This window comes from Microcebus murinus, chromosome 1 (assembly GCF_040939455.1).
Source record: "Microcebus murinus isolate Inina chromosome 1, M.murinus_Inina_mat1.0, whole genome shotgun sequence".
Taxonomy (NCBI): domain Eukaryota; kingdom Metazoa; phylum Chordata; class Mammalia; order Primates; family Cheirogaleidae; genus Microcebus; species Microcebus murinus.
In genome coordinates this window covers 113843185-113859588 of record NC_134104.1, presented here as the reverse complement: position 1 = coordinate 113859588, position 16404 = coordinate 113843185, and the positions used below count along the sequence as shown (strand labels likewise).

At 40.0% G+C, this 16404-nt stretch overlaps 1 protein-coding gene across 1 annotated transcript in view; it reads right to left on the bottom strand.

The window, feature by feature from the left end:
- Positions 1–16404, bottom strand: part of SLC9A9 (solute carrier family 9 member A9) — a 541491-nt gene that overhangs the window by 197642 nt on the left and 327445 nt on the right. The gene's annotated exons all lie outside the window — the stretch shown is intronic.

Below are 16404 nucleotides of genomic sequence, written 5' to 3'. Positions count from 1 at the left end.
TAGTTTGAGGCTATTACAAATGAGCCTGCTAAGATTTCCATACAGTTTTTTGTGTGAGCATAAGTTTCCATTTCCCTGAGATAAATGCCTAGGAGTGTAATCACTGGTTAGTATAGTATTTGCGTGTATAGGTTTTTAAGAAATTACCAAACTGTTTTCCAGAGTGGCTATAACATTTTACATTCCTACCAACAATACATAAGTCATCCAATTTCTCTGCGTCTTTGCTAGATTTGGTATTGTCACTATTTTTCATTTTAGACATTTTGTCAGGTATGTGGTGATACATTTATTGTGGTTTTAATTTGCATTGTCTTACTAGAAATGGTGTTGAGTATGTTTATCTGTATACTCTTTTGGGTGATATGGCTCTTCATGTCTTTTTCCAATTTTCTAATTGGATTGTTGAGTGGTTTTTTGTTGTTGTTGTTTTTTCGTTTGCTTTTTAAGACAGAGTCTCGCTATCTTGCTCAGGCTAGAGTGCCTTGGTGTCAGCATACCTCACAACAACCTCAAACTCCTGGGCTCAAGCAATCCTCTTGCCTCAGCCTTCCTAGTATCTGGGACTATAGGCATGCGCCACTATGCCTGGCTAATTTTTTTCATTTTTAGTAGACAGGCCTCACTCTTACTCAGGCTTGTCTTGAACCACTGAGCTCAAGTGATCCTCCTGCCTTGGCCTCCCAGAGTGCTGGGATTACAGGTGGGAGCCACTCCACCCGGCTGGTTGAGTTTTTTGATTGTTGAGTCTTGAGAGTTCTTTATATCTTCTATACAATAGTCCTTTATTGGATATATTGTTTGCAAATATTTCCTCCCACTCTTTAGCTTGTGTTTTCATCCTTTGCAGAGCAAAAGTTTTAATTTTGATGAACTTGATTAGTTGATGTTGCCTTTTATGAATTGTGCTTTTGGAGTCAGGTCTACCATCTCTTCGCCTAGCCCCAGATCCCAAAGATTTTCCCCTATTATTTTCTAAAAGTTTTATAGTTTTACATTTCAGTTCATGATCACTTTGAGTGAATTTTTGTATAAGGTGAAAGGTTTAGATTGAGGTTCATTTTTTGCCTATGGATGTCTAATTGCCCTGTTGAAATGCTTTTGGGCTTTTGTCAGAAATCAGTTGGGTATATTTGTATGGGTCTATTCCTGAGTTCTCTATTTTATTCCATTGATCTATGTGTCTGCCCTTATAATATACTCTCTTGATTATTGTAACTATATAATAACCCTTAACCTTGGACAAAGTGATTCTTCCCACCTTATATTTTGTTTTCAAAATGTTATAGCTATTCTAGTTCTTTTGCTTCTCCATAAAATTTTAGAATAATATTATCTATATCTATAAAAAGTCTTCAGGGGAACAATTACTTTTTAAAAATCAAATGTGTTAGACAACAAGGAAAGCTAAACTTATGGACCACTGAATATTAATAATTAAATGATACTTAAAAATTACTACTGATTACACACTTGAACAAAGTCTATAATCTAAACTAACACATTAAAACTCGCTTTTGTTTTACTTTCTCTTCTTTAATAATAATATGCTAATTGAATTTTTATGAATCCATATTAAATATATTTGCAAGAGGTATTAAAGATTAAATACTAGAACTTCGAATCAAAATGTGATGACACTAATACAAATAGAAATGTAGACTTTGAAGAAGAGTAAATAAAAGCACAAATAGTAAAAAGAAAGGAAGGAAAATGGAAGGTCTCTCTTGGCTAACACATGACTCGCAAGACATTTATGGTCCCTGTTGTATTGTGTTACAGGAAAAATAGAGATTTATAATGACAGCTAGTATAAGTCAAAGAGGTAGTGATCTGGTTATTTTTATAGGAAGGTTTAAATCACACACATAAAATCTCAATGATCTACTTGTTATAATATTTACTGTTATAATATTTACTATAAATACTATAATATTTACTGTAGCATCTAGGTTTCTAAATTTCCAAATCTTTATTCAAACATTAAAGGAAGTTTAAAAATTGGATACAGGGTCAGATGAGGAAAACTATAACCATCCTGGGTTTTATTCTTAGGTTCCCAACATATTATAGAATATAATGCTCCTTTCTTGTCTCCACGCTGAGACTATTCAAGAGACAAGTGGCATAACACAAGATCCAGAGGATTAGACTAGAGAGACTTAATACATTTTGCCTGAAACAAGGAAACCTGAGAAGGAGCAAAGAGCATGTACTTTGATTATAAAATACCTTCAAGGAACAAAATGTAATGGAGGAAGGAAATTATTCTAAATCTCCATGTAGACATGGAAATGGCCCGAAGATAAGGAAGATAACATTTGAAGTAGATATTAATAAAAAAGTTCTTCTACATCAGAATTTCTGAACACTCCAGCTGGCTGTGCTCAAGAAGAAAAGTGCCCCTGCCAGAGGTGCTCATGCATTCACACCCAGCTGAGGACAAGACAGTGAGAATATTAGTAACCTTTACTACTGGGGACTATTTTAATAATTTTCTCACCAGGAAATAGAAATGGTACCATTAGAGAATGAGAACCCAAGGAAACAGTGCTGCAACAGACGTTGGTATCTGAGGAGAGAACTTACAGGTCAAGGTAAAGCTTCCAGCAGTGCTTAATCACACCACAAGATTGAAGACAGGGATAATCTTTCCATTTTCCCTTTTCCTCAGGCTCATATTGAGAGAAATGTCCACCAAACAGCATTGTGCCAAATTAGGTGATTTAAGACATATTAGATGATGAGTTGCTGAGTATTTGTTTTATTGTTATAAATATTTGTGTGTGTGTTTTTGTTTTTTACTTTGTGCTTTTGTTAGAAAGAAAAGAATTGAAACTAGAATAAAGATTAAAACTTGCTATGCTCTGCTTACTGTAAACTCTTTCATGCTGGATAGCAAGGGCAAGAAAGTAAGCAACCATTAATCATCCTAAGTGTATTTAATAATGTATTGTTATTATGTTAAACTAGTGTAACTATGTTCTTAAATCTAAATTATCTACATGTGAGCAGTTCTTGGTTTAAAAATATACTCAAAATACATCTTTTATGCTACTTCTAAAAATGTACTCAAATATAGCTTGTATGCTAACTTCTAAAAAATATATAAAATTCCCTGTATTTATAGGAGATGCTCTGTAGAGATCTCTGAAAAACATGGAAAAGTACAGCCACTGTCTTGTGACAGGTTAAGAAACATGATTATTAGGGCCAAACTGCATGATGTTGACAAGAGGATGTCTTCTCAATGTGATGATCACCTAAAAAATAACCCATAGAGATGGTATTTTTTAGAGAAGGGATCATCTGTCCACGGCTCTGGTCACATGTGACACATATAGCACATGTCACCTGCAAGATGACATGGAGCGCTTGAAGCATGGGGCTGAGAATGGTGAAGTTGCTGAGTGAACAAAGTGAAGTAATTTAGAACTCCAGATAAGAAGAACAAATGCCTATGTCCTACTCATCCTTTACAACTCCGAAGTTACTGGCCACTCATCTGGAGCCTAGACAAACAGCAAAGCGATAGCCATTCATTTGCTTCATTTTATGCACAGATATTGATCCCCTCCCAGGTGGAGGCTCTGTGCACACTGATCCTCTCTCCTTAACACTATGGTTTTGGGCAATAGAGGATTTTAGGATTGAAACAAATTACTTTGGCTACCAGCAAAATATTAAAAATGAGAAATTAATATTGATGTAGGATTTTCTTTTTAGCAAAACATTATGTCCAAAGAACACAAACCATTTGTCTTAGAAACTCAGGAAATTTAGAACTTGCCAAAACCTGTGTTTAGTGTTGTTTTATGTGTGCTTTGACCCTTGGGTTTATCTTTCACTTTTTCTTCGTTTTGGCCAAATAAACCGAAATAATCCTGTACTTTTAGGGGTTGATAGACTATATACCATTTCATTTTAAATGGGTTTACTTCGCAAAGAGTTTGACATATTTCATATACTTGGAAAGTTAGCATGATTTTAGAGAATAAAGGAATTACCTGCAATTAAATGTGGTTTCATTTAAAATTGGCCTCTAAGGGATTCTTATGTTAATTATGTTGATGTTCTATTCATAGTGATAGAAGACTACTGAACCAAGGAAAGCTTTCTAGCAAGGACCCCTGCTGCAGAAAATGTGCAGCTTCCTGTTCATCTTTAAAGAGCAAAAGTGAACCTTTTAATCAACTACTGATTTGCAAATGTGTTCAGAATGGGTGATGATCAGATATAGCTACATTTCAATCACAGGAATAAAAGTACCTCTTAGGGCATTTTTATTTAAGGTGCAAAGCAATAAACTATAATTTCTTGAGCACTCACTATATGCAAAGCTTTATCCAAGACCCCGAGTGGGAATGCAATGATAAGGAAGTTTGGCTCCTCTATTTCAGCACTCATGGTTCTACAGAAATGCCTCTCTTAAAAGGCAAACTATGCTAAGCTATACTAAAGGTGCTAAAGAGGATACTTTGAAAGTGTAGTCTGAGGAAGAAAAAGGTAATATTGTTCTACTTAATCAGGGCCCAAATTGTGGCCATTGTCAACAAATTTGTGGGATTTAAGGCACTGAAATCAGGGGTGGAGTAAAAGAGGTCTTTGCATATGTGGTTTTATATGCCTGAATTGTTTTGGTCTCATCCCAGTTCTCTCCAGTTCTTTCTCCTGTAACCCTCACCCAAACTTTTCCTAATTTGAACTGATATTTAGCGCTCAACTGAGATGCTGCTTTCCCTCTGGGACCCTCCTCTGACAGTGGAGTCTGGGTTGTGCTGGTTTATATTTCTAGGACAACCCATGTTGGTCCTGTCAGAGCACTTACTATAACACATGTAATCGGCTGGCTATGTTTATCTGCAACACTCAGAGCGATACCAAGCACACAATAGGTGCTCAGTATGTATTTGTTGAACAAATCCATGAATGGATACATTTTTGATTCTTTATGACTCCAGATTATATATGGAAAAGTGATTAATAATATAATGTTAATAATGTTACATTATTTAATGCATTAATGTAATATAGTTTAATGTAATGGTTGAGTAATTGTTTCTGCAAGCTCAGTTTCTGCCTTTTCATTATTTATGGAGAACCTTACAGCCTTAGTTTGGGATCTGTTCTCAGGCCTGCCTCTGACAGATTGCAGAAATTAATCTGCAGGCGAGGTTGCCTCACCTGGATCTCTGTTACTTCACCTATAAATAGAGATTTTTAGACTAGACTTGTGTTTTTTAACTAGGAGTACACATCAGAATCATGTGGAACTTAAAAATATATGCAGCCACTCATGCCAGTGTGTCTGGACTCTAGAGATTCTGGTTCAGTGGAGAGTGAAGTGTGTGATGGCTCAGGCTCCTCCCACGTCCCCCTGCACCACCTGGGTCCAGGCCCATCTCCACACACCCCACCTGTGCCCCTGGCCCACACTCTGGTCTTGGCCTCTATTTTCCCCTCCTTCCAGACTGTCCTGCCCATGTACCTCAGAACAGCTTCCTCAAAACCTAGCTTAATGAGGTTGTGAATCAACTCTGCAACCATAAATAGCTTCCCACAGCCCACAGATACCTTTCAGACAGAACCTCACCCCACTTTCCCATTTACTTCCTCTTCTCCATTGAGAACCTCCATGAGCAAAGCAGTTGCCTCTCTTCCCATATTTATCCTTGCCTCTGTGCCGTGCCCCCACTGTTAACCCCTTGCTTCACTTCCTCTGGAATTCTGCTTTCCTTTGGGCTTTTCCAAACTTTACCCATTTGAACCATCTTTCGGCCCCCATCCCACTTTCATGGAGTTTTCCTGGAACACTCTAGTCCACATAGCTTTCTGTTTTTTAGAACTCCTATAAAATGTACTGCTCATGCCACTTGTATTACTAAGTCATAGTCTGAAATGGGTCAGTAATTTAATGTGGTCTGCTCTCCCCCTACCAACTTCCAATCCTTTAAAGGGTTGGAATTACATCTTCCTGACATAATTCTTGTATCTTAGATAGTTCCCAGAATATGGAACTCAGTAAATGCTTTTAAGTTGGACTACTGCTGTGGTTTCAGGTCCTCTAGATACAAGATGGAGATATTCATGTATCCATTCATTCATTCAGGTCCAGGATATAGCAACAAGCAAGGGATTGTTCTTGACTTAAATGTGCTTCCAGATTAGTAATATAAGGTGCTATGAAGAAAGCAAAAGTGGGGTAAGGGGAGAGAGTATATGGGAAAGCAAAAGTGGGGTAAGAGGAGAGAGTATGAGAGGGTGGGATGTCAGGATGGTTAGGAAAGCCTCTCTTGTTGGGTGACATTTGAGCAGAGACCCTAATAGAAAGAGAAGTCATGTGGGTATCTGGAAGCAAAGCATTCCTGGCTTTTCCAGCAGGTGCAAAGCCCTAGGGCAGGGGTATGCCTGGCATGTTTAAGCAGCAGCTGGTGTAGCTGGAGTGGAATGAATGGGCTGGGGGTGGGTGTGGTAAAAGGAGATAATGCCCAAGAGGGAACAGAGCCATATCATGGCAAGCTTTTAAAGAGCAAGGTTTTCAATTTTTATTTTGAGATGGAAAATTTTAGGAAGGTTTTATGCAAGATAGTGGTATGATCTGTCTATGCTTAAAAGAATAACTCAGACTCTGATAGGAAAACAGATTTCCAGATTAAAGGTAGGGGGCCAGTGAGGAGGCTGCCAAAATAGTCCAGGCAAGAAGTGAAGGTGGAGCAGGGCAGGGCAGTAACATGATAGGTGCTGGATGTATGTCAAAGGTTTATAACATTTGCTGATGGCTCAGATGAGGGGTATAAGGAAAGGGCTTCAAGAACTCATGTTCTGAATACTGGAAGCATGGGGGAAAGCTGTGGGAAGAGCATGTTTGGGTGTACAGGGGCTACCAAAGGTTGTGTTAAAGCTATGTTAGATCTGAGATGCCTATTAGTCTTCCATGCAGAGAGGTTGAATAGGTGGTTGGATATAAGAGCCCAGAGTTCAGGGACCCTTTTACTGAAGGGAATGGAAATATGGGAGGATAGCTTGGAACTTGAAAAGTGTAGGAAGATGCAGTTTATTTTAAACCACATTTGTTCTTGCCTCCAGACCTTTGTTCTTGTGGCTCCTCCCACCCACTGCACTCCTGCCAGAGTGTTCCTTGGCTGATGCCTGTCGTCACAGTCCTCAGAAAGTTTGCCCTGACCCCTTGATCTAAGTGCCCCTTTCACCCAGGTCTGTTCTGTATGTCTATCATTGTACTTATCACCATCTGAAATGATCATGTTTATTTTTTAGTCTTTGAGATTCATCTCCCTTCAACAGACAGTGTGCTTGGCCAGAGCAGACCTTGGTTCTCATGTCTGCCATGGCATTGCTGGTGCTAGACAGTGCCTCTCATAAGGCAGGTGCTCCATAGGCACTAGATAAATGCATGAATGAATGAGTGAAAAAAAAAGGCCATTTTTGAACTTGAAAACACAACTGGGACCCAAAAAGAAATGAGCAGTGGGTGGACAGGGATGCAGAAATGTCCCTGGGAAATTGATGCATCCTTTAAAAGAAATGTCCTTTAGATAACCTATTTTGCTACCTGTCTTTCTATTTGGGATATAATCCATTGCAATCCTTTTTTTCCTTATACTTCAAGTATTCTGAGAGGGTTGATTTAAAATATTTAACAAGTTCTTATTATTAATCTGGTAAGTCAAACCCAGGTTTGGGTCTAAAACTGAATTATGTATTGCTTTTACCCTTGCTGAAGTCCTGTGATCTTGCAAAGGGTAACTGGTTTCAGCTAAAATGACAGTTTGGTTTCAAAATACATTTTCCAGGATAGTGCAACTTTGCCACATGGTTCCATTTTCTGTTCAACATCATTTTATCGTATGGAAATGAAGCCAACAGATTGTTTTCAGTGGGAAAACTTTCTGCATTCAAAAATAAATTGAGTTTTTCTGGAAACTAAGTCTGTGTTAGACAAACAGAACTTTCTTTCCTTCATCCCTCTTCCTGAACTTGAATCATTTAAATGTAAGTCTACTGAGAAGGAATGTAACATAACTTCTGTATATTTTTATATAAAATGAAGTTTGTCTTTGGAATCCCTGGGCAGCTAGGAAGGGTAATTAATTGTAAATAGGATTAGCTCTGTCACAGCTCTGAAGTCAATATGCATAGATGCCTCTGGCTTTGGAAGTTTATGTAAGTAAGGTGGATGTGGTAGTAAACTGTGGAATAATCCTTACTACCAGTTGAAATCTTCAACAGAGGGTGTCAAGAGAAAGGCTAACAGAAAATCAGAAGAAAGTCTACATTCTGTGAGCAGTACCCAACTTACAGCCAGCTTGTATTCCAAAGGTCAACTTAAATGCTTTCTGTTTAGACTAGTGATTCTCAGCTGGGTCCAATTTGACCCCTAGGGAATATTTGGCACTATCTAGAGACAATTATGGTTGTCCACACAGTGGAGGTGGAGGGAGGTAAGGTTGCTACTATTACCTAGTTGCTAGAGGCCAGGGATGCTGCTAAACATTCTAGAATGTGCAAGACAGCCCCCACAACAAAAAATTATCAGGTCCCCACTGTCAATAGTTGCAGGGGTTGAGAAACCCTACTGTAGACCTGGGATTGCCCTTTTCTATAGGAGTAAGGTTACAAATGAGGACACTATTCCTACTGCAGAGGTCTATTCTGGCAAAGATGGCTATCTGTCCACCAGAACCTATTCTTACACGGTCAATAACTGCATAAACTATATTTTGTAGCAGTTCTTGCATCTAGATATAGTTATATGCCTGGTTCTCCCCAGTGAAATGAGAGCACAAGCGAAGTGTGTCCTTTCTGATGCAAACAAGGCTTTTAAGAAGCATCTATTCCTACCCTCAGCTCTCTTTGCCCTTCCACCAGCTGGATATAAATCATGAAGTGGTCCCCGAACTTTAGCTATGTCAGAATCACCTGGAGAATGTGTTCACCCTCAGATTGCTGAGAGGCTGCTATAAGGTAGGACTGAAAACCTGCATCTCTAAAAAGTGGACAGGTGATGCTGGTACTGCTGGTCCACAGACCACACTTCTGGAATATTTGCCTTAGGGAGTTATGAAGTCACAAGATGGAAGGAGCCTGGTTAAGAGGAGTGCATTTAAAAATATTTGTTAATACGCATACTTTCACGTTTACTTGTGGAATTTAAAACAGCTCCAAGAAAGTACAGTGAAATATTTCAGCCTCTGTGAGAAGGAGGGTGGTGAGGGTGACCGAGGTTCCTGTAAAAGGAGGGGAAGCGTGAATCGTGGGCAGGGCACTTGCTCTGGGTCCTCTTCCATCATCCCAGGGCCTTTGGAATGGCCTTCCTGGCAGAGTCAGTGGGGGGCTGGGGCTGGGGCTCCTGCCCTACTCACTGAGAATTGGTCAGTCTGTGAAGGACTTGTTTGACCAAACAGCATTTGACACCCTCCCCCAGATATATCAAAGCTAATGCTGAAAATCCCTAAATTACTTAATGGCCCTATGGATATTTTGCACAAGGCATTTTAAAATATAACTGCTTCCTGTTCATCTGCATATATAACTTATTTGAGTCAATCTTATTGACTTTGTTTGACTCTGTCCAAAGAAACTAAGGACAGAATCAGAGAGATTTGTGCCTGGCACAGAGAGACTAATTTTTTTTTTTACTTGGTTTGCTTGTGTTGATAATTTTATAAGGGTTTGTCTACCCAGTGCTCCAAAAAGCAAGCAATTAATAAATAAATTCAGGTAGGGAATAGGGAAAAATAATGTAGTCTATTTGTTTGCCTAGGTGGGCAGGTTAGTTTGGTTAAAACTATCAATTAGATATTTGTGATATCTCTGACACCCTGGACATCCTGAAAAGCTTAAATGTACATGGAAAGTTCCTCAATTAAATGATATAATTATTTTTTCCTCTACCCTTCTAAGACCTTATCCCTGAAACACAGGGCGAGGTGACAGGCAGTCTGGACTGTCTCCTTTTATTCCTCAGTGTCTCTCTGGGGCTGCACTAGCTCAATAGAAAGGATGGTTTGGTCATCTACAAGATCTTGACACTTTCTCACACTCAATAAATGTCTAAGTAGATTGTGACATTTTATATATGTCAACTTGTCCCCAGGGGGGAGAACAATATATTTTCCTCACACAAACTGGTACTTTGAGTCACATTTTGATTCGTAAGTCACTGCTGGAACTAAAAGTAAAATTTCAACAATTGTCCTTAAATGAAGGGAGGGAGGGAAGCCGGAGCCGTGGGCCTTTGTCTTTCACAGGAATGTCACTCGCACTTAGCTTCTGCCTCTGACATGTCCTCAGCACTGATATGACAGTCAAACCTTGTTTGGAATGAAAGCCTCAGTCTCTGATAGGATGTTTTCCCAAGAGCGGTTGTGAGTTTATATGAGTTATATCTCTGTGAAAGCACTAATGGATATCTTGTTATCTTTGGTGGTTAAAGAAAGTAGAAGAAACTCCCATTTTGAGTGTCTCTTAGCTGGCAGTGCCTGAGACAGGCATTTTGAATATATTTTCTACTTTAGTCTTCAACAGTAGCCATCAAGAGAACTGAGGCTTGGAAGGGGTTAATCACATAACTCCAAGTGTCTCAATCTGCTTCAAAGCCTTTCATCAAAACAGTGGTTCCTATTTAAAAAATATCGTGGTGTGCCAAATAGCAAAACCTAATTTGCTGCCCAAAAATGCAAGAGAAAGCAATTTTTATTGTAAATTTATTTTGGAGCTAAGTGAAGAATGATAATGTTTTGACTTAATAATGGAGAAAAAAACAGTATGGGCCTGGCCACAGTTCTAAGCTATTTCTTGGATATTCTGAATTCATCATAATCACATAACCTTTTCTCAACATTTGAAACAATGAGGACTTAATGGGACCTGCAAGTCATATGAGTCTACTCTGCTTGTCTGCTACGTCACAGCAATGCTGCTTGTGGTTATTCATTAGCCAAGATGACTTTTTGTTGTGACTACTTCACATCATTGTTAAAACACCTTTGTGGCTCATCTCCTGCATAAGCTGGTTAACCCTATCCCATTTGAAGACAGTGCCACTTCAGTCACTGGTCATTCATTAATGCGTGCTCCAGTCTACAGTGGGTACCACTTGAGGGATGGGGGCTCCGTGGGAGTTCATCTTCTCTAATGGAGAGTAAGTTCTGGTCCTGTACTCCTTTGCTGGTTAATGGCCTTGCATTGGTGAAGAAGAAGTGGTGGCCTAATTAATTACACAAGGCATGGTCAGGGCAGAAAGGGGACATAGCATGGAAGGGTAAAAGCACACTGAACTCTGGGCAAGAGGCCTTCAGAGACATAAGACTGGGCAAAGAGCTCCTGACAGCATAATGGTGTCATATGGGCTAGCTCTCTCTGGAAGTATGAACAAGGGAAAGAGAAGAAAAGGAAAGCCCAGCTCTTAGAGGGACCTAGACTCTTAACTAAACCCTTGTATATACATTTAAAGAAATCTTTTTCCTAAGCTGAATTTGGGTTTAGCTGAATTCTTAACTCAATTCACCTGGCCCATGTAAATATTACAGTTTTTAATGTGATCTCAGGGTTTTAACGGGAAAACCAACACATCCCCCCAACACAAAGCAAGCAAAGATTTGGAAAATATTTTCAAATGCACATGTTACTTTTGAGGAAGTGTTGCCAATATTTACTGTTACCAACACTCAGAGAAAGTTTCTTTTTTTAGACAGATGTGCAGAGGTGAAAAATATTTTCTTTCATTAAAAGAGGTTTTATTTGTTGATCTCTTGGCTTAAAATTATTGTTGCTTAGCTCCTACCTGATAGAACAGGAATGAATCATCCTTAAGTGGCAGTATGAATGAAATGTACAATTTACATTGGGCAGACCGTGTTGAAAGTCCTTCATTCATTCACCTATCCATCCACCAAATATTTGTGAAAGATTATGTAGTTACAAGTAGCACGCTGGGAGCTGAGGTATAGCGATAAGCAATTTTGTCCTCACAAAGTTCCCAGTCTAGGGTAGATACTGGCAGGCAAACCAAAAATCACGGTAAAGTGTGATGACTCCTACGAGAGAAGTATTGAGTGCTATGAGAACAACGCTAACCCAGACTTGAGGAGGTACACAGGGATGTCTAAACAGAGCCTAAGAATAAAAGGAATCAGCTGAGTAAGAGAGTGAAGGTGTGTAGATGCGGAAAGGGTTCTTGGCAGAGGGAGGCCTGAGTGAATTGGGGGAAGACGTTCAATAACCAGATAAACAGTGCTGTGCTGCTTATCAGATGGCACACAGAACAAGAGGCAAGATTGGCCCCTAGGAGCAAAACAGAATAGGATGAAAGGAATGGATTGAAGGGAGAGATTCAGAATAGAAACCATGAATTGTGGTCGTGTTCTGAAACATGCCTCTTGACCTTTCACATGCACATGAATTACCTGGATTCCTTGTTAAAATGCAGACTTGGATTCAGTATTTCTATCAGGCTCCTAAGGAATGCCAAAGCTGTTGGTACAGGGACTACACTTTTGGGTATCAAGGCTCAAGAGAACCTAGAGGTGTCCCTTTTACGTGGTGGCTGCTAATCATTGTGGGGCAATTCTGGTAGCTTAATGGAGTTCCGTTAGCCTGGATCCCTGTCATAGACACAGATCCCTGTTTCTAGGCACTGCTGAAACAATGACCTTCTTTTTATATGCATGAATTCCATTTATGTTTTTTCCTGGTTGTCATTAATGCCAGCTGCATAAAGCCACTTTTGAGTCAAAGTCTCCTATTGGATTCTGACCATGGCTTGATCAGTGGCTCACCCAAAAGACGCCGGGAAGGGTGGCCCGCACCTTGGCAGTGGTTGTTAAGCTGTACTTCCACAGAGTGCTGGTATTCCCTGAGCTGCAGAACATACCATTCCACAAAACCCGAATAGTAATGGCAGCCTTTTCACAATTGAGAGGGGAAAAATGAATGTTAATGGGAAAAAAATTCTTAATTTAAAGTTTGTCTTCCATGCCTTTCTCTTAATCCTTTGGTGCCAGCAGCAATTTGAATAGTAATGAGTGTTAGTGGACAACAAAATGAGCTGTGAACATAAGCGGCATAGCCTGGCAACACTTCGTGTTGTTTTTTACGGCTGTGCGAGCTCATGGATGAGGTTTTGTATAAATCCATATACTGTGGTCACATTTTACTGGTTAAAACTCATCTTCATTTTTGTGATAGGACACATCAGGATTTTGGTGTCTTCTTCAAAGGGCAGCAGAAGAATGGAAGAATGTGAGGAACAGTGTCCTCTGACATATCGTCTGGCCACTACAACCTGCCTGGGTGCTTCCCTGGCCTCCCTTCTGCTTAGATAAGCACGGCAGCTCTGCACAGTGGCTCTTTAGCCCAGCAGTTCATAGTACCCAAGTCACTGTGGTTTCAGGAAGGCTGCCAGGGCTCAATTGGGCTTGGCATTTCCCCTCCTTCCAGCAACTCCTGGCTCTTATTTCGTTTTAAATTAAATAAAAATTGCAGCACATGGATTTGAATTAAAACAAGAGGACTGATCTTTGTAATATGCACCACATCAATAGGAAAGCTAATTTGTGCAAAGCACATCTCCTCCTTTAATTTAAACCACAGAGCACTGCCTCTTTGGTTTCAAGGGAACTAAGAGCTGAGGCGGGGCTGTTCGCTCGTAGCATTAACCAGGGCTGTGCTCAGAGCAACAGGAACAGTTTCAGGGGAGCTTAGCATTCCTCTTAAGCCCTTTGTGCGGGGTGTCACACGATACACCAGAGCAGTTATGGCCTCCTAGCCTTGAATTCAAAGAGGATCGTAAAAATGTCTCCTAGTAAACTTCCCCGATTGAGTCTTAACTGGATCTGAGCTACCAAGAACAGAATTTACGTTGTTAAAAACCTCTCAAGAAAGAAAAAACAAAGGAGACATACTCCTGACCTTCAGACTCATTCTTCATTTTCATGTTCCAGGGTTCATGTATGTAGATTACTAGTCTATACAAAATAAATCAGGTGGGATTTGTACTAGGTGAGAAATTAAATCTGGGCCCTGACAGTCACTTCATTCCATTTAATTGGCTCTAGAGGCAATGGGTGGAAGTGGGAGGAGAGGGTGGCAGTGGCAGTGGGTCACCCATGAGCAATGTGAGCTTCACTCAAAAGCTTTGCTAACCAGGAGCTGTCTACACAACCTCAAGCTCTTGTTTCAACACTCACTGCAGGCTCCTCCCACTTCCAGGAGGTGAGTAAGAAACAGCTGGAGGTTTTAAACTTTTACCTCCAGGTACAACCAGATTTGGAAGCAGGTCTGGTTCAGGTTTTGTGGGGCCTGATGCTTATTCATTTTGGGGTCCTCTTTAAGAAAAATAATACAAAATATCTTACTCATGCAAACTTTATATGCTCATCAGAACACACCGCTAAGGCATGGTCAGGATCTTGGAAGAGGCCGTGTAAAAGGGAACCTGCAGCTTAAGCTCATTATCTTCCCTGCAAATCCATCTCTGCTTGGAAGGCTCCTCTTCTGCCCAGTGCAAACAAGGCATGTATAAAGTCAGGGTAACCATAATGGAAAAGGAGTTATCAAATGGCAGGTGTCACTGACTAAGACAGACATTCAAGGTTCTTATTTGCCTGGCTGTTGAACCCTCTGAGGTGCACTGTCTCAGAGAACCAAGTTTGAGCCAAACCCACCCAGCTTTCTCTTAAGGGCAGGGCCCTCATCTTTGTCTTTGTTCACACAAACACTTACCCAAGAGAATATGTCAATAAATGTCTGCTGAATGAATATCTGGATGACTATGAATGAGGGAATGTTAAAATAAATTCCTATTCCTATTTTAGAGAGTCTATCTTCTCCAAAGGACTCTTTGCAAGATGTTTTGAGCTATGTAAAAAAGGATTTGTCTAAATTCATTTGTGAAACATGGACAACTAGATTCTGTCAGAGAGCTACTAAAATCATCCTCTTAATGTATGAAAAGAAATGCTCTAGCCATAATTAAGAACATTAAACTATATTTTGAAGCAAATATTCTTTAAGGAGACTGGCTTTTTCTTCTGGTTTCAGCAGGTATTGCTTTCACACACCCAGAAAAGGCCAGACAGTGTGTTAGTTGATCTCCTTTGTTAACCTCCTTCTCTGGCTTATGTTACCTTAAGTTGACCTTTTAAATTCTTTATTTGCTGGCAAACATATTTAAAACTTTAGGTCCTGAGTAATGTATAGCTATCAGAATGCATGCAGAAAAAGCAAAGGTGAGTCTGGAGCATTCTCTTTTAAAGAAAAATATCACTCTGCATGAGACTAACTCACCTGATACTTCGTGTATTCTAGTGGCATCAGTGAGTGCAGGGTAGATCCTGAGCCTATCGCTGGAAGGGGGGTCATCACATCAATGTGTTCAGTTGGTTGTGAACTGGATAGGGGTCAGGTTTGCATGAGGAACATGTTAGACATGCTGGTTTAGCCTGAGTTATGAAGGACACGGTTTTGATTTAACTTGTGTTCTCATGACCTTGAGGGTAAATCTCAGGTAGTGTCATGTAGATGAGAAGTTTCTAAATTCAAAGTCAAGAGCCCTGGGGTTCAACTCACAATCTCATCTCTAATTGGTTGTGAGATTGTGAGCAAAATAATCAACTTTTCCATGTTTCTTTTTTCCCCTTGATCTGCAAAAAGAGAGCAATAATGGGATTCTGAGCAGACTGCAGAGTAGGAAGCACCAGCAATCTATGTCCTCACCTAGATAATAGCCCTGGCAGAATCTGTCTGATGTAACTCTTTAGGATTTTGAAGTCTATTGAAGGCTTGCAACTTCCAGGAGAATGCTTGGATAGTAAATTGTGATTAATTTCATCAATTTCAGTTCTTAGCAGTACAGTTCAATAATAGCTATCCATCCCCCACCCTTCAGTCCTGTAGCAGGAAGCTGTTAATGTGTTTCTGGAGCTGCTTGCAAACAGCTTTCAGGGGCCAGCGTGGGCAAAAGGGACCCTGTCCTTTAATATCAGGGATCTGTGCTCTAATTATGGATTGCTGGTTCTGATCACAGAGGTACAAAGTGGCTTGTGGCCATTGTTGTACCTTCCCTCATTGTTGCAAGCTCCTCTTCTTCTGGATGGGATGAATTTCAGGATATTTAAAGGGACAGTGCCATTTTTATTCCCTGCCTTTACTTTTCTCTTTTTCCCCTTTTAGGACCCAGGCATTAAAAACTAGGGCATTCAAAATAACTACATACTTGGAGAGATTAGGAAGTGACTGTGCAAGCCCAAGGAAAGGCATAGGCTCAGAAAAGACCTGAGAAGACCTTAAGTTTACACCTCAGGCTAATCCCCAGTACAAAGACAGTCTATAACTATAGCAACAACAAAACAACAACAAACAAATGATGATAATAAAATCTAGCAA